The 18,929-nt window shown below is 39.2% G+C and overlaps 1 protein-coding gene across 1 annotated transcript in view; it reads left to right on the forward strand.

Annotated features, from left to right (window-relative positions):
- LOC122790489 overlaps window positions 1-18,929 on the forward strand; it is a gene marked incomplete in the record, with an annotated part of 1,159,925 nt that overhangs the window by 584,711 nt on the left and 556,285 nt on the right.

Raw genomic sequence — 18,929 nt, forward strand, 5'->3', positions numbered from 1 at the left:
GCCAAATATGTGCAGCCTTTAACCCCCAGGCACTTAGGGACAGGAAGAATAAGCTGATCATGGCGGGCTTGCTCACCCAGGATTCAGCTGCTGCTTCCTCCCCCTTCAAGGCTCAGGCTGTCTCCTCAGCCCCAGTGCCTTCCACTCCCCCCACTCAACCGGGGACTCAACCTCCCAACTTGGGTTTGAGTTCGGGGGACTCTGGTGCCTCTTCCTGTAAAGAGAAGAGGCACAAAGATAAGGAGAGACACAGGTCTCAAAAAAGCGGGCTGTGACTCAACCCTCAGCCCTGCCATCTAAGCTGGCTAGCTCTCCCTCGAGGGTTCCCGGATCCTCCCCCTCTCGGCTCAGTTTGCCTCGTTTTTCGCCGGAGAGGGAGTACCGGTCTCCCTCGGTCGTCGAGGCGACTCTCCCGGCCTGCCTTGACTACTTCCTCCAGGTTAACCAGGAGCCTCACCGACACTGATGTGGCTCGGATGATGCGTCGATTCTTGCAGACCCAAATGCAGATGGAGGTGCTCTTGCCCCCCCCCCCCCGGGGGGGGGGGAGTGCAGCCTCTGTCTTCGCTCCGATCACTCCTTCTCCAACCCATTTTCTGGTTTTTGAGTCATTGGATCCGGGCCCTTTCGGAGCTGGGGATTCATCGGCGCCGATAGCTCCGGTCTCTTCGACCATGCCCTCGAGTTTTTCGGATCAGAGTTCTCGGGGCCGAGGGCGAGCTTCTGATCTGGGGGAGTTGTGTTTTCTGCGCCGTTGAGGTCTGAGCACACTTCTTTCTCGGATCCGACAGCATCGGCTCCGACTCTGGTCCCTACCTCGGAGCCGAGGAGATTGCTCTCTGAGCCTGGGGAGAGTAGTTCTCTTTCGGCTTTTGAGGTAGTGGAGAGAGTGCTGTCGAGGTCCCCGGTCTGGGCTTCAGATCCTCCCGCACCCCCACTGCATATGGGTGTATCCTCAGTCATCCGTCCATTGGGACAGCCTGCCCAAGCCCTCCAGCCGGTTACCGTGGAGGAACAGGAAGCAGTTGATGAGCCCTCCTCGGACAGTCCCACCAAGGAGGTCCCTCTTAAACGGAGGTGTAAAAGGAGGCACCTGGACTCCCCTGAGTCCATCACCACAGACACGGATTTGGATGAAATTTGCATTAAATTCCAGCAGCAAAGAAATGCAACAAAAAAAGCCATATTAACTGACAAGAAGAACTATTACTGCCAACTACAGGATAAACACCAAAATAACCATCAAAAGTTCTGGGCAGGTTTAAACCACCTTCTCCACCCAGGCAGGTCTTCCACTCCTACCCCAGAAGTAGTACTGGATAAAAACCCTGAAGAAATAGCCAATACCTTCAATTCATTCTTTACGAATATTATCCAAACCTTAGCCAACCACCTATCCGCTGTCAACTTGTCGGTAATCGAGAGTATCCCAGAACCTGGACATACTTTCAACCTAAAACCTGTCCCCACATCCTCAATAAGATCCCTACTACTAAAACTTAAACCAACTACCCTCTCTGCAGACCTCCTCCCAGCGGAATACTTACAAAAAGCTGCAGATGTCATAGCCTACCCCGTTTCTATCCTTATCAATCGGACCATTACAGAATCTATAATTCCCTCGATATGGAAAATATCCCACGTAATTCCACTTCATAAAGGGGGCTCCTCCACAGAACTATCTAACTACAGGCCTATAGCTATAATGTTCCCTCTGGCCAAAATTATGGAAAAATGTATGCATAAACAACTCCAATATCTTATCCAAAATAAACTACTAACCAGTACTCAACATGGCTTTAGACCCAACCACAGCACAACGGCCCTCCTCTCCTTTACAGACGCAATAAATCATAACCGTAGTGATAAAGTGTCATCTGCCCTCTTTCTGGATCTATCAAAGGCATTTGACATGGTCAACCACCAACTACTTCTTGACACCTTAAAAAATTTACACCTGGATAACCTAACATTAGATTGGTTCCATGCCTACCTCTCTGGCAGGAAACGAGCAGTACTCTGGCAGAATAAACTCTCCAATCTGGTACCAAACACCATTGGGGTTCCTCAAGGGTCCATATTAGGACCACTTCTTTTCTCAGTCTTTATTAATGACCTTCATAAAGCCATCCCTGAGGCCACCTGTATTCAATATGCAGATGATTCGACACTAGTATGTTCCGATATATCTTTAGACAAACTACTAACCAAAACCCAAAGCTGCTTTACAAGAGTGGAAAACTGGCTATCAGGTCGTCAGTTAATCCTAAATCCAAAAAAAACTAAGTTAGTCTTCCATCCAACCCACAAACTTCCCCTCATAGACTTTTCCATACAATCAAATAATGGAACCATTATCTCCCCAGACCTTCACACTAAACTTCTAGGAGTCACCATTGATGATAAACTCAGATTTGATATACATATCAATCTAACCATTAAAACCGTGAATAAAAAAACTAGGATCACTATATAGAATCAAAAATTTTCTAACACCAACGGCAAAAGTGACCATTGCCCGCACACATTTGCTCTCTACCCTTCTTTATGCCTCCACAATTTTCACCAACCTGAACAAAACCGAGTTAAATAAACTCTCCTGTTCTTGTAATCATATTGCAAGATTTGCAACAGGAACACCATATAGAACCAATCATTGTATCAACCTAAAAAACCTAGGGTGGATAGAACTCCCAAACCTTTTACAGCAGACCCAACTTATTGAGGCATTTAAAATACTCAAACACCCAAATCTCCTGCACTTAAGAACTTGTCTTACCATATACCAATCTAAACAGTCTTCGCTCCTCTAACAGGCCACTCTTGAAAATGGTTAAATCCTTCAACTCAGGTGGTGATGCTCTATTTTCAAACGTCATTGGAAAAGTATGAAACTCCCTTCCTCTTAGTATTATTACCACTACCTGTCTACCCCACTTCAAAAAAGAGCTACTCCACTTCCAGTCGCACTGGCTATGCCAATGCTCATTTCCTGATTAACTCATACCTAGGATTCTAAGGTTCTTCTCTACTGTCTCTAACCTAAATCCTCTTTTACTCTTCCTGTATCAAAAAATCTCATGATAGACCATTATTCTGTGTTTACCAGTTCTTTTACAGGACTAGTTTTTTTCTTACCATTACCTTATAACTGACATTTTTAATATATGTGTTAAAGTATGCTGCTTATATTACCTATATTAGTAATTTTCCTCCCTTGTTCATAGAACACTATGAAATGTATTTGTAACCAACCACAAACTGGTATGTATGTATGATATTTGTTTTTTTTTCTGATGTTGGAGCTTTTCTCCCCGGGCCTCCGCTGAAAATGGACATGTATCCAGTCGAATTTTCCCGGTAAACAAATGTAAAATAAAATAAATAAAAAAAATAAAAATAAAATGAAACTGAAGGTTCCCCCAAGATCACCCTCCGAGGATGTCTCCTTCAGAGACATCCTGGAGATGTTGCGTATTAGAGGGGGGGTGGTCTGCCCAAAAACCTTCCACAGATGAATCCGTGTTCCTGGAGGCGTTTGAGGCAGGCCCGTCTACCTCCTGGGTGTCCCCTCCGGCTGACCCCTTGTTGGACCTTATTACTACCAGGGCGTGGAAGGAGCCCGACACCGTGGAGCCAATCCCGAGACGGCCCGACAAAGTCCTTAGCCCCCCATCAGATAGACAGTCGTGGGCCAAGGGGTCTCCGGTCGATGCCATGTTGGTGGCTGCTACGAAGAGAGAACTCGCCCAAGAGTTCTTCGGTCCACCTGCCGGATAAGGAATCTTGGGCGCTGGACCGTATTAGGAAGCAGATGTTTGCTTCAGTGACCTTCTCTGTGAGTGCGCTGAATTATATGGCACATACCATTAGGCTACAACGAGACTTGATTAAGGAATAAGCTGCAGCCCCCCCCGGAGTCCATGTCGGTCAAGGACAAGAATGTGTTTTCGACTCGTATGGCCACTCTAAAATCCATATCTAACACGTCCATGCGGCTACTCTCTCATGCAAAGGAGGGAGCCACTAGGGCCAGCGGAGCCGGGGTAGTCTTGCGGAGTCACGCCTGGCTCCGCCTTTGCGATCTCACGGAACCCTTCAAGGCGTCCTTCGCGAATGCGCCCTTTGATGGGTCTTTGCTTTTTGGAAAGACCATTTGCGAAACGCTGGTCCAAAGCGAGAAGGATGGGAAGATGCTGTCTGCCGTCAAGGTCCGCTTCTCTAATCCTCAACGATCCTTCTCAAGGAATCAGAGGGGACAAAAGAAGCTGTGGTTCTGCAAGTCTCAGCAATCCCATCCAGCTTCGGACCCCTTGTCCTCCAGAGGCAGAGGAGGACAAGGTGGACGCCGGCCCAGAGGCAGAGGGGGGAGCTGCGTAATTTCGGGTCTAGAGAGCCTTTCTCGGACAGACCCGTGCAGCAGCCCTGAGGGCTTACCCGAGTGTCCATCTCTGGAGGCAGTCAGGGGGCGGTTGACGGAGCATCTGTCAAATTGGGAGTCCATTACGACAGATCGATGGGTGCTCCGCGTCATGTCCAGAGGTTACTCCATTCCCTTCCTAAGCCTTCCCCCTTCAAGCAGACGCCTCCCCGATGTTCCACCCGATCAGAGGGAGGCAGCTGCTTCAGAGGTTTTGAAGTTGCTAAGAAAAAGAGCCATCCAGCCCGTACCCCCAGATTAGTCCGGATTGGGTTATTACTCCAGGTTGTTTTTAGTGCCAAAGAAGACTGGGGACCTAAGGCCCATCCTAGACTTGTCCGCCCTAAACCTGTTCATCCCCAAGGAAAAATTCCGTATGGTCACACTTCAATCAATTCTCCCCTTGCTGCAGGAGAACGACTGGATGTGCTCTATAGACCTCAAGGATGCGTACTACCACATATTGATGGACAGACGATCCAGAAGGTTTCTCCACTTCCGGCTGGGAGCCAGTCATTATCAGTTCAGGGTTCTTCCGTTCTGCCTCACCTCCGCCCCCCAGGGTGTTCACCAAGGTCATGGCAGTGGTTGCAGCCCACCTGACACGTCAGGGCATTCAGGTTTTCCAGTACCTAGATGACTGGCTCCTTACCGCCGCCAACAGGCATCAACTCTGCGTTGCAAGATATTACACTCTGACTCTTACCCAGAGTCTAGGCATCTCAGTGAATCTTCAAAAATCCTTCCTTCGCCCCGTACAAGTCTTAGAGTTCATAGGGGCCAGATTGGATACCCGTGCTTCTCGAGCCTTTCTTTTTTTTTCAAAACAGGTTTATTGTTTTAACATGTAAGAGAAATATCATAACAATTTTATACAAGTAATTAAAAATAGGTATTATTATAATATTCAACAAAACAACTAAAGTATTTACAAAGACATCCACTACAATCAGATCAATTAATTAAACTAAAATACCATGCTATTGAAATTAGAATTTTTTTATAAATTTTGTAAATTATCCCATACAATATAATATGATGTTTTTCTAGTTGTTCTCATTCTAATTGTGCTTATTTCCATATGGCACATTATATTCATAACATTTTTAAATTCATTGAACGAAGGAGGTGTATCTGAAATCCAATTTCTAGTTATTATTTTCTTGGCCACTGCTAGGATAGACCATAACAAGGGAAGCTTAATCTTTTTAACACATTGAGGTACAGGTGTGTTTAATAATATGAGACTTAGAAATAATGAAATTATCTGTAAAAAGAGCCTGCAAAAATTCATTAATTGACTTCCAGTATTCTTTCAACTTCATACAGTCATAAAACATATGAGCCCAGTCAGCATTAATTTCTACATTACATCTCTTACATAGATTATCTTTATTATTTATTTTATTCATCATCAAAGGTGTATAAAAGATCTATGTAAAATTTCCATGTATAAAGTCTCCAGACAATGGAAGATGTAGTTCTATAAGCAGATTCCAATATATATTGTTTATCTTGTTGAGTTGGTGGGTCCCCATTAATAGAGGTGAAATAATTCCAGTATGAATCTACACTGTAAAAGTTTCTTGTCTGATAATTTTATGTATATATGAAAGTTTACCTTTATCAGAAACTTTATGCTGTAAATTTAATATCAAGTAATCAATCAGTTTTGGAATAGATTCTTTAACTGTTATAGACATTAGATCTATTCTATCAATGAGATGTTGTCTAAAGATCTGAACCTCTAACCAGCAAGTTTCTCTTGGATCAAATTCTTGTTTTAAGAAATCTAGATTTTTAACTTTATTATCAGATATCAGCTGATACCAGTACTTTAGATCATTATCTATAGCTAAATGAGCTCCTTCAGAAGTAGATGACATAAGCATACCCTGAGTATACATTATAGGGAATACAATAAAATTCCATTCCCTATACTTAGGGTGCATGAATATAAAGTTACGATAACTAATAATAATATTTAATGGGTAACAAACCATATGTTTAGGTGTAATAGGTGAAGTACAAAATTCCTTTAGCAACCACAACATGGAGTTATTTACAATCATATTTTTATGTGTTAAGGAGATTTTCATGAAGTGCATACTAATTAGCTCCCAATAATCTTTCCATTTTGTGACTGATCTATTAATAAAGTAATAACTTTTATAATAGAAGAGATAATATATAAATTAAAGTCTGGAAAAGAAATACCCCTTGAGACCAGCTATTAGTATGTTTCTTTAATGCAATCCTAGGTCTATTAGGTGCCCATAAGAAATTTAACATTAGTGTATTCAGTTTCTTGATAATTATTTTTGTAGGTGAAAGTATTATTGATTGTATTAAGTATAACATCTTGGGGAATATTATCATTTTAATAATTGTAAGTCTCTCCTCCATAGTAAAAAACATATTATTCCAGGTATTAAAAAGATTTTGTATATTAAGAAAACAGGTATTATAGTTATTATATATAATAGATTTAATATCTTTAGATAGTATTATACCTAAATAAGTTATCTGTCCTGAATTGGGTACATATTTAGTAAAATCACTAATGAGAATATTTTTTCGTGTATATATAGGTAGTATTTTAGTTTTTTCTTCATTGAATATTAAACCAGAAATACTTTTAAAATTCATCATTTTATCAAATAAAGACTGCATAGAAGAATTAGATCCTGCTGATGTAATTAGAACATCTGCAAAAAGTTAAATTTTTTATGTTGTATTTTCGTCTATTTCAAAACCCTCTATGTCAGTACTTTTTCTAATCAAATTAGCCCAAGGCTCCATTACTAAAGTGAATAATAGTGGAGAAAGTGGACATCCTAGCTTTGTACCTTTAAGAATGGGTATTTTTTGTGAAACATATGTTCCTACCTTAATATAAGCCAGCGTTCCTTTGTATAAATGCTCAATTAAATTTACAAATGCATCAGAGAAGTTTGTGCATTTCAGTAAGGTAAACAGATAGTCCCAACTTACTGAATCAAATGCTGAACCTATATCAAGACTAATAAGTGTTAAATCTTTCTTTTTCCTATTTGCAAAATCAATTAATGTTAAAGTTGTTCTTATATTATCAAAAGTATTTCTATTTACAATGAACCCCGTCTGATCTATATCTATAATGCCGGGGATGATTGTCTTCAATCTATCAGCAAAAATACTCATAAACATTTTATAATCAACATTAAGTAATGAGATGGGTCGATATGAAGAACATCTAGTTGGATCTTTATTAGGTTTTAAAATTGGTGAAATAAATGTATATTGCCAAGATGGGGGGGTTATTAACTCAGTTTGGGCCAAAATAAAAATCTTATGTATTAATGAATATGTAGTTTTAGAAAGGATTTTATATATCTCTGGTATAATACCATCATTACCCGGTGCTGTGTTGGATTTAAGCTTATTTATTTGTGTAATAACTTCTGTATATGAAATACTCTTGTCCAATAGTTTAATCTGTTGTTTATTAAGCTTTTTATTCATGTTTGTGGTTATAAACTCCTTTATTTTATCTTTAGGTTCCATGTTAATGTTGTTATGGTTAATCTTGTGAAAGTGATTTCTAAAGTCATCCAGTATTTCTGGTATACTAGAAACATTCTTCTTTTTCCTTAGAGAAAATATTTCTTTGATATGGTTTTGTTTATTCAATCTTTTTGTTTTATTTTTAAGTCTATGTAAGTATTTGGGGCTTATTGAATAAGACAAAAACTTATATTTTTCTAAAGTTATTTTAACTTTGAGTTAAAATTTCTTTGTATTTCTATTTCTTCAATAACTTTCTTGTCCATAATATTTTCTTTATTATTATGTTTATAAGAGTCTAATTTACTTTGAATATCTAACAATTCCTTATCCCAAGATTTCCTTTTATTATTATACCATCTGATACTTTGTCCATATAGATATGATTTTAAGACATCCCAAACATAGACAATGGAGACTTCAGGAGTATTATTTATGTCTAGAAAATGTTGTACTTCTGAAAGTATATATTCTTTATAGTCTTTTAGCTGAGTTAAGTATGCTGGTATCCTTTTGATCTGAACATTAGGAGTATTTTTTTGAATTCAAAAACAATTGAGTTATGATCAGATATAGGACATGAAATGATTTTGGAATTAATTAAATCTGTTACCATCTGGTTAGAAATAAAGACCCTATCTATTTTTGAATAAGTTTTGTATCTGTTAGAAAAAAAGGTGTATGGTAATGATTTTGAATCTATCTGATTATTAATATCATTCAAATGATAAGAATTGGCAAAATCATTTAAATGTTTTGCATTAGATGTAATTCTTCTTTTCCTTATAGTGGTAGTATCACTTTCATGTAGTATACAATTAAAATCACCAGCTAAAATAATATCCCCTATAGTGATATGATCTTATCAATATGATGTTTCACTGTATTAATACCAATTCCAGGTATCCAATATACATTAATTAAAGTGCAAGTCTTCCCATTAATTTGTATTGTAACCATACAAAACATTCCTTTGTCATCCTGATAAGACTTGATGGTTTTAGGAATGGGCATACTTTTATTCCATAAAATAGCCGCCACTCTTTTTTTCTGAGTGTGCTCTGAACTAACCAATACTGTATACTTATTAGTGGCTAGTTTATCAATATCTTTTTTTAAGAGATGGGTTTCTTGCAGGAAGACTAGATTGGCCTTGTGTAAATTAATGTATCTTATTAGGCTTGCCCTTTTACACGGATTATTCAATCCATTAATGTTTAAAGAAATTCCTTTTAAAGATGTCATTTGGCATTTTTAAAACTCAAGAATCTTATGATCGAAATAAGATAAATAATGTTACATCTCCTCTTTTAGGTGTACCTTTAAATATAGCTGTATTTATTAAATCTCTTATGGGATTTTGTATAGGATTCAATTTTGTTTGTAGTGACAATGAGTGTACAAAATATATTGTGGATGTCAAAACTATATACATATAACAATGAACAAGTGAAAATAATGACCTTGCATCCAGCCTGGAGTTGAAAACTCCAACTTCAAGTAGTATTTACTACTCAAGTTAACCCCCTACCCTAAGCAGCAGTACCTCAGCTACCACCTTATCAATTTAATACTAGTTATATTTAACTGAGGTTAACAGTTTTCAATTCAATTATCTATCAAGACAAAACTACACATTTGGTAAAACAGCATCATATAAACTAAAATAAACTTTTTTTTTTTTTTTTTTTTTAAACTGTTCATACTACTATATAGATCTATGTAATATATAACACTTGTATTCAAATAGCATTCAAATAATCTTGATGTTAGAAATCAAGAGGAGAGAAAATTAGGTTCTAACATTCATTTAAATCAAAAACTTTGGCTAATATGATTCAGACATTACATATATTAAGATGCATCTATTTTCTGTCATGTGAATATTAACAGCTTCCAAAAAAAAAATCTTGAATTGTTTGTATATGAGCATTTACTTAAACTCATTATTGTCAATAGAGTAAAATATTGTATTCATAAAAATTATTATAAATCATATTGCATAGTTATGCAAATTCTCAAACACTTGCATTATTAAAAAAAAAAGCCATCACACACACACAGACATACACACACACACATACACACACAGACACATACACATAGACACACACACACATATATATATATATATATATATATATATATATATATATATCTGATCTCACTGAGTTATGTCCTTGTTGAGCACTATCCTACTTGCTGTCCCTAGAATAAATCTGTCTGCTTTATAGAAAATAATGCACAGCAAACACATTTTAGTAACCAGATTTTACAATCATGCTAACCTACTGCTTTAAAATATATCACATGACATTTCTTCCAGAATAGAATTATAAAATTGTTTATGCTTGTCAATCAGATGAATTAAATGAATTATAATAAAGTATATGTTTGGAACAGAAGTTTTTAACACAGATTATTATGCTGCTGTTAAGTAGATTTTCAAAAACATTTAAATAAATGTTTCATTTTCTATGCCTTCTAAAATAAGACATTTACTTACTACAAGAAACTACATCATTTAAACTCATTATAACTGACATATTTTTCCTGAATCTGTGGTGTCAGTATGATAACCTATCAAACTGCTTTCAGTTTCTCTGAGAATTCTGTGAGTTGAAGCTTTTGAAGTAGTTCATGGACACTGTGCATGAGACAGCCCACATCCCAGATTGTCTCTCTTAACATTTTGGTGGGAAACTTATTAAAACTTGTGACAAACATTAATTTTGTCAATAGAGTAAAATATTGTATTCATAGAAATTATTATAAATCATATTGGATAGTTATGCAGATTCTCAGAAACACTTGCATTATTATATAAAAAAAAAAAAGCCATCACACTCACACACACATACACATACATACACACACACACACACATATATATATATATATATATATATATATATATATATATATATATTATATATATATATATATATATATATATATAATATATATATATATATATATATATATATATATATATATATCTGATCTCACTGAGTTGTCTTTGTTGAGCACTATCCTACTTGCTGTCCCTAGAATAAATCTGTCTGCTTTATACAAAGTAATGCACAGCAAACACATTTTAGTAACCAGATTTTACAATCATGCTAACCTACTGCTTTAAAATATATCACATGACATTTCTTCCAGAATAGAGTTATAAGATTATTTATGCTTGTCAATCAGATGAATTAAATGAGTTATAGTAAAGTTTATGTTTGGAACACAAATTTTTAACACAGATTATTATGCTGCTGTTAAGTAGATTTTCAAAAACATTTAAATAAATGTTTCATTTTCTGTGCCTTCTAAAATAAGACATTTACTTACTACAAGAAACTACATAATTTAAACTCATTATAACTGGCATATTTTATGAATAGAGTATTTTTCCTGAATCTGTGGTGTGTCAGTGTGATAACTATGTCAAAGGTTATACTAACTGCTTTCAGTTTCTCTGTGAGAATTCTGTGAGTTGAAGTTTTTGAAGTAGTTCATGGACACTGTGCATGTGACAGCCCACATCTTAGATTGTCTCAACATTTTGGCGGGAAACTTATTAAAAACTATTGACAAACATTCATTTAGTAGTGTAAATGTATGTAAACATGACAAAACCTTCACAATGTATTCTACAGACCATTACAGCCTCTTACTTCTTTTCTGAAAGAGAAACAAATTGAATCGCAGCTTGCCATTAAATCTTCAGATATTTTGACTGGTTATGAAACAAAACATTATACCTGACATATTTTATGAATAGAGTATTTTCCTGAATCTGTGGTGTCAGTGTGATAACTATGTCAAAGATTATACTAACTGCTTTCAGTTTCTCTGAGAATTCTGTGAGCTGAAGCTTCTGAAGTAACTCATGAACACTGTGCATGAGACAGCCCACATCTCAGATTGTCTCTCTTAACATTTTGGCGGGAAACTTATTAAAAACTAGTGACAAACATTCATTTGGCAGTGTAAATGCATCTAAACATGACAAAACCTTCACAATGTATTCCACAGATCATTACAGCCTCTATGTAAGTGAAATTAAGCCCAAAATTACAAACAAGCAATAAAACTCAACATTCTTCTCCCAACTCAATTTTCATACAAATCCTATTATTCACTGTGCCCACACAATCAAAAGCATTTCTATATATTAATAAAGAAAAGAAAAAGAGAGTAGAAAATAAAAGGGAGTGAGGCAGAAATAAAAAAATGTAAGAGAAAGCTGTAAGAAGTGTATACAATGGAATGTTACTTACTGTTTATATTAATAGAGTTAAAAATAAAACATTATTTACTCTTATTTAGTTCTGATTATTATTAGTTAAAGCATAACAGATTATTTACAAACAAGCATAAGCAGTATAATCAAGAAAGTATAATTAGAAATAGCATTTGAAGAACTTATAAAAACTTTTACAAGGAATAAATATGTTATTATTCTATTAATGATATTTTCATTACTGTTCTCTCCCTGCCCTCCCCCACCCTTTACCCACTACATAATCTAAATAGAATGTCATTGTTTAAACAAAGAAAATAATAAAAGGAGAAGGGAAAAAAAAGGTAAAGATAAAAAAATGTATCAAATACTAATCTTACTTCTTTTCAGAAAGAGAAACAAATTGAATCACAGCTTGCCATTAAATCTTCAGGTATTTTGACTGGTTATGAAACAAAACATTTCTTTGCACATAGAGAATAACTTTGATTAAATCTTTTCCAAAATATTTGTGGCTTTCTGGAAATGCAGGAACTATATTCAAAAAGATTAATAATGAACTAAAATGATGAGAGAGAAAAAAACAAATCATTTGTTTTTTAGTCTCTTCTTCTTCTCTGAAGTCTTCCACGAAGCTTCAGTTGCCAATCTCTTTAATGAAGAACTAGCCCATTCCATTTCTTCTATTTTATCCAAAATCCTTTTTTCTTTGACAAACAGTAAAGCAGAGTCTAAATCATCGAAAACCTTAGGACCATCAGGAAGGAAGATTTTAAGCTTGGCAGGAAACAGAAGGTATGTTTTAAACTGTGCTTTTTTAAGCTCCCTTATTAGGGGCAGAAAAACTTTTCTTTTAGCTATTACCATGGAAGAATAGTCATTGTCAAAACGCACAGTTGTCTCATTAATCTTAACAGGAGCTTTAGCCCAAGCAGATTTAAAAACCATCTTTTTATCAAAAGATGATAGAAATCTAACTATAACTGATCTAGGATATTTTTTGTTAGAGTTAGTATTAGCTATAGATCTATGTGCTCTTTCGATACCAAAAGAGAATGCTTCTGGTAAGTCTAAAGTTTTAGGGAGCCAAGTTGTTAAAAAAGAAGTAATATTGTTACCTTCAATATTTTCTGGCAGTCCAAAAATCCTAATGTTATTGCGCCTAGATCTATTTTCCAGGTCATCCAGCTTAGTTTGTAAATGTGTATTTTGTTTCAGCAGAAACTCAATGTTGATTTCCTCTTCTTGGATTCTATTTTCCATGTCATTCACAGCTTCTTCTATGTCTGTCATCTGGATCTTCTGTTGTTGCAGGTCTGTATGTAACAGGTCTATTTGTTTTGTAGTTTTTTCTATGAAGGTGTCTGTTTTAGTATCCATTTTATCCATTTTATCCATTTTATCAGTAAGTTGCTGGATTATAATTATCAAGAGACTGAAGTTCTTTCTTGATGCTGGAGTCTTGAGAATTTGTCTTACTGGAACTCATTTCAGACTGATAAACTGACAGGAAAATTTCCACAGTGATTTCTGACAGGAATATTGTTAAGATTTCCTTTCTTTTTTAGATATAGTTCAAGAACTATATAAAACAAACGTATTTAGAAAGAAAATTACTTCAAAAATTATTTTTTTAAGTAATTAATTCCTGTCAGTGTAATGAAATTGGTGGAGCTGAAGAAATCTGCTGCTATCCTGTGTTCATCCTTGGCCACGCCCCCTTCTCGAGCCTTTCTGACGTCAGGCTGAGCAGCTTGTCGCTTCAGGTGCTTGCTCTTCTTCAGAACCAAGCTCCTGCGGGGGAGTTAGTCCTGAGGGCACTAGGGTCTATGGCAGCGGCAATTGGTCTATCCCTTCATGCACGCCTGCGACTGCGGGTTTTACAATGGACCCTCCAGGTTCAGTGGTCGCTATTACTCCACCCGTTAAGCTCCCTGATTCCACTGAGCAGAGTTTGCAGGGATTCCTTTCTTTGGTGGCTTCACTCTCGAGAACTGAGGCAAGGGAGACCCTTTGTGATTCCCCCGCCCCAAGCCACGTTGACCACGGATGATTCTCGCCTTGGGTGGGGGGGGCATTGTTCGGGCAGAACCGTTCAAGGCACGTGGACTTCCCTAGAGACTGCTCTGCATATCAATGTTCTAGAGATGAGGGCGGTGCTTCTAGCGTTGCAAGCTCTCCACGACCTTCTTCCTCTGGGGACTATTGCAATCCAGACAGACAATATGTCTGTAGTCTGGTACATAAACAGGGGGGAACCAGGTCTTCTCCCCTTTGTCGAGAAGCTATGAGTGTGGGAATGGGCGATATCCACCAACCGCTTTCTAGTAGCAACGCTCATTCGGGGACGGTCCAACATATTAGCGGACAAACTGAGTCGGATAATTCTCACTCCGTACGAGTGGTCTCTCAATCCATCAGTTGCGAAGCAGATCTTCCGCAAGTGGGATTGGCCTCGCTGCAATCTTTTTGCTTCTCCATTAAACACAAAGTGCAGCGAGTACTTTGCAATACTTCCCCCCTGAGGGGGAGACTCCCAGAGATGCTCTTGTTCATGCTTGGCCTCCCGGTCTTCTTTATGCTTACCCTCCCCTTCCGCTCATGACGAAGTTCATACAGAAAGCCTCTCTGTTGGGGAGCAGAGTTATCCTCATAGCCCCATTCTGGCCTCGTCAGATCTGGTTCCCATATCTACGGTCTTAGTTTAACTCCCCCTTGGATACTGGAACCCATTCCAGACCTGATTTCACATCCCGCAGGATGTCAAATCCTGAACCTGGTAAACCTCAAGCTTGTGGCTTGGTTGATCCAGTTCCACTGATGGCTAGGACTCCCGGTATCTCATCACCAGTGAAGGCCATTCTGATAGCGGCTCATAAGCCGGCTACCAGGAAGATATATAATAGCAAGTGGAAACGCTTCTCCATCTTGGCAACGGACAAGGGCCTGGATTCGTTTACAGTTCCTATTCCGACAATCCTGGACTTCCTCTCGCTGATTTTTCGGCAGGGAGCAAGTGCTTCTACGGTGAAGGTGCAGTTAGCAGCCATTTCCTATTTTCATGTGGGAGAATGGACTAGGATCATTGGCATCCACAAAGTTATGCAAAACCTTCTTGGGAGGCATCTTTCTCTTGAAGCCTCCTGTGAAAACAGTGGTACCCCCATGTGATTTTACGCTAGTCTTGCAAGCCCTGATGAGTCCACCCTTTGAGCCTGCAACCTCGATTCCTTTAAAATTCTTGTCCTGGAAAACTGCCTTCTTGGTAGCTATTACTTCTGCTAAGAGGGTTTTGGAACGCCAAGCACCGTGTATGAAAACCCCCTTATCTCATTTTTTGCAGGGATAGTGTGTCTCAGGACTAACCCGTCTTTCTTACCTAAGGTGGCTTTGGAATTGAATATCAGTCAATCAATTTGCCAGTGTTCTTTCCAAATTTTCAGAATAAGGGAGAGTGCATATTGCACAGACTTGGATGTACACAGGCAACTACGTTTTTACTTGCACAGAACTAAAGATTTTCGCAAGTCTGATCAGTTGTTTGTGTCTTTTGCAAAATCAGCTAGGGGAAGGGCCATTTCTAAAGTGACCCTAGCAAATTGGATTTGTCAATGTATAGTTCAGGGGTATGTTTCTTCGGGCAAACCAGCTCCTATGGGAATACACGCTCATTCTACCCGGTCCATCGCCACCTCAGCAGCTTTCTGGTCCAGGGTTCCTTTGGACGACGTATGTTCAGCAGCTACCTGGTCCTCTTCTCATACGTTCATTTCTCATCATAAACTGGATATGATATCGAGAAGTAGGGCTTCTTTTGGCTCCGCGGTGCTTCGGAATATCCTTCCATAAGGCCACTCAGGTTTATTGTCTAGGTAGCTGGGGACTCTGTCCCACAGGTTGCAAAGCAAATGAAGTAACTACTTCAGATAAAGAAGTTATGTACTCACCATAACGTTCCATCTGAGTAGGTACTTCATTTGTCTGCAACCATTCCCCCCCCCTGCCATCCCCCTAACCCTTTTTCGGGTTTTTCTGGTCATCTGAAATATTGCTGTCTTGAGGTTAGGTCTTCAGTATACCTCTGTCGAGGTTACGACTTAGTTTGGGCAAAATCTATCTGAGGTAATACAGTTAGTGGCAGGGCGGTGCCCAGGTTACCTCATATTCTTCGGTACTTGACAGAAAATGCTCCACAACGGCCTATCCTTCTACTCAAAATTCATGCCGCTGCCATTTCAGCACATTGTAATACTGAACCACCCCTCTTCTCTCATCCCCTGCTAAAACAATTCCTCTGAGGGGCCAAAAATTTAAGACCCCCCTCCCCCCCCCCCCAGACGAGCCCAGACTCCAGCATAGGACCTTAACTTTGTATTGGAAAAGCTCACTCTTCCTCCATTTGAACTAGCTGCAGAGTTGAAATTCCTTTCTTGGAAAACGGCCTTTCTTCTAGCCATCACTTCAGCAAGAAGAGTGTATGAATTACAGGCCCTCATGTCAGTGGAGCCCTTCATTATCTTCCATGCCGACAGGGTTTCCCTCCGGACCGGTCCTTCTTTATGCCCAAAGTGGTGTATAGTGTGGCCCTAAATCAAGTCCATTCATTTGCTCACCTTTTTCCTGAATCCACAAAACAAAGGAGAACGAATACTGCACTCTTTGGACGTACACAAACAACTTAACTTTTATTTGGACAGGACGAAGCCTCTCAGAATATCTGAACAGCTGCTAGTTGGCTTTGCTGCAGGGGCAGAGGGGAAGGCCATTTCATAGCAAACCATTTCTAAATGGATAGCCCATTGCATTCATTTCTGCTACAAGCACCGTAGAAAACCTACCCCACAGGGGATGAAGATCACATTCCACCAGGGCTGCATCTACCTCTACAGCCATTCTCAGAGGAGTATCTACCATAAGTTCATAGGTTCAGAGGTAGGTACTAGGCAATTGACCCTAGGGCTAACCAAACAGTACCCTGGCTTTTGCCACCCAAGAAAATTATTTTCCTGTGCCCCTGTCAAGCAGAGCCGCAGAAGTGATGTCCGGGGTGAATTTCCTATTTCCCATTGAATCATAAAGATTTTTTTGAAGAGTGCTAATGAGGTGCTTTGTTTGATATAGATAGGTAGTTTGTTCCAGCGTATGAGAAGTCCCTGAGACAGGAATCTATCCCTCCAGCATGTTCTGTTTATTGTGGTGACAAGGTTTAGGTCCGTAGAGCGCGTAGCTCGGTGGGATTGGGATTTCTTTACGTGGAGCATGTCCAACAGCTCTGGGTTTGACATAGCTTTGTATGTTAGGCAGAGATCACCTCTGAGTAGGTGATATGCGACAAGAGTAAAGCTGGAGTTTTTTGAGACCGTCTGCGTAGGGCATCTATTTGAGGCCAGTAATCCTCTTTGTGAGGTATTTCTGTGGCCTTTCCAGTTGTTGTAGATGTCTTGTGAGGTACATACCAAAAGGGCGTTTTACTCTATAATGGGTCTGAGTGATGAGTAGAGGGAAACAATGACCTCTTTTCCAGGAAGAGAAACCTTTTGTGATGTGTGCCACGTAGAAGGATTTCCTAACTACGGTGGCGATGTGATTATCAAAGGAGAGACTACCGTCCAGCTGTGACCCAAGGTCTCTTATAACACTTAACGGTCTTAAGTAGACTACCGCCTTTGTGGTAGTTCATGGGTACAGAGTTTTTACCAAAAGGGTTGACAATGCACTTTTTAGCTTTGAGCTTGAGGCCATGCGTTTGACACCAGGCATCTGTCTCAGTTGAGGCCCTTTTGTAGGATGTCCACATCGTTGGGGGTTTTGATTATGGCTCCTAGTTTGCAGTCATCTGCGAACTTTCTTAGCCAAAGACCTTCTGTGTTAGCTTGTTGCTTCAGAGAAGTAGATACCAAACAGGAGGGGACCTAGGACTGATCCCTGTGGTACTCCACTTGTCACTGGTCTGAAGTTGGATAGAGTCTGCTACTTTCACAGTGTGGGTTCAGTCAGTGAGCCATTTGGCAACCCATCTTGTGATATAGGGATTTATACCTAGTTTAATGAGTTTGTCTGTAATTCTAGAGTGGGGTATGGTGTTGAAAGCCTTGGCGAGATCTAGATAGGCTGTGTACCACCTTACCCTCGTCTACAGCTTTGGTGACCGCTTCAAAGTAGTCTATCTGTTTTAGGGGACATGGTCTGCCTTTTACAAACCCAATATCCTTGTTTACAAGTTCCATGATGATACGCTCCATGGCCTTGCAGACCAGGCTCGTCAGGCTAATGGGGCAGTAGATGTTCTTAGTCTCACATTGCTGCAGTCATAACCTGTGGGTAGTCCACTGCCCTCGGTCGGCCCGAATACCAAAGAGCTAGTCTGGCGTCGGTCATTGTCGCTCAGAGCTGACGTCAGTACGTAGTAGTACTTAAGCGCATGACCGACACCATATCCTCAGTCTTTCTTGCCGTGTGGTCCGAAGCAGAAGCAGCATTTGCAAGTGCCGTTCGGCGTTCTGAAATTTTCAATGTTAAGTTGTCAATCTCGCCTTCATTCTTGCTTGATGGGTTCGGAGCCGATCCCTCGGCTCCGACTCGGCACTTGCTAAGCTCGAGAGTCACTTTTACCAGCTCGAGGCAGCCCCATATCCCATGATGCAAGGCGGTAAGTACCCAGATCTCGTTTGCCGCTTCGCTTATGAGGTCCTCCTTTTACCAGCTCCTGGTAAGTGATTCAAG

This window comes from Protopterus annectens, chromosome 16.part0 (assembly GCF_019279795.1).
Source record: "Protopterus annectens isolate FY-2018-M chromosome 16.part0, PAN1.0, whole genome shotgun sequence".
In the NCBI taxonomy this organism is placed as follows: domain Eukaryota; kingdom Metazoa; phylum Chordata; order Ceratodontiformes; family Protopteridae; genus Protopterus; species Protopterus annectens.